Source organism: Phalaenopsis equestris, unplaced genomic scaffold, assembly GCF_001263595.1.
Source record: "Phalaenopsis equestris unplaced genomic scaffold, ASM126359v1 Scaffold000450, whole genome shotgun sequence".
In the NCBI taxonomy this organism is placed as follows: Eukaryota; Viridiplantae; Streptophyta; class Magnoliopsida; order Asparagales; family Orchidaceae; genus Phalaenopsis; species Phalaenopsis equestris.
This window is the reverse complement of record NW_018164891.1, coordinates 165599-165966: the sequence shown is the minus strand read 5'-3', so window position 1 is coordinate 165966 and position 368 is coordinate 165599.

The window sequence follows — 368 nt, the reverse complement described above, 5'->3', positions numbered from 1 at the left end:
ATATGTGACGATGGTGATATTAGAGTGATATTGCATCTTAATACTATCACAATATTATTAGTACAACCTCAATATTATGTCAATACCACCAATTGACACCTAACTCGCAGTTATCTCATCCTCACACAAAGATTTTGCTTTCAATGAGCGAATATTGCATGCATCGTGCATAAATGCTCATCTTGTCATTAGGGCGGTATTGCATCACAATACCATCCAATATCATCATAATATCACCAATATTATCCCAATGTCACGCCAACACCTATCTCATCCACATGCTATTTTTTTCTGCTATGGCGTGGATCGGACGCACGTGGAGTGTTGTAGAATTATGTATGAAAGGGGAGGGTGAGCCCAAAAAAAAA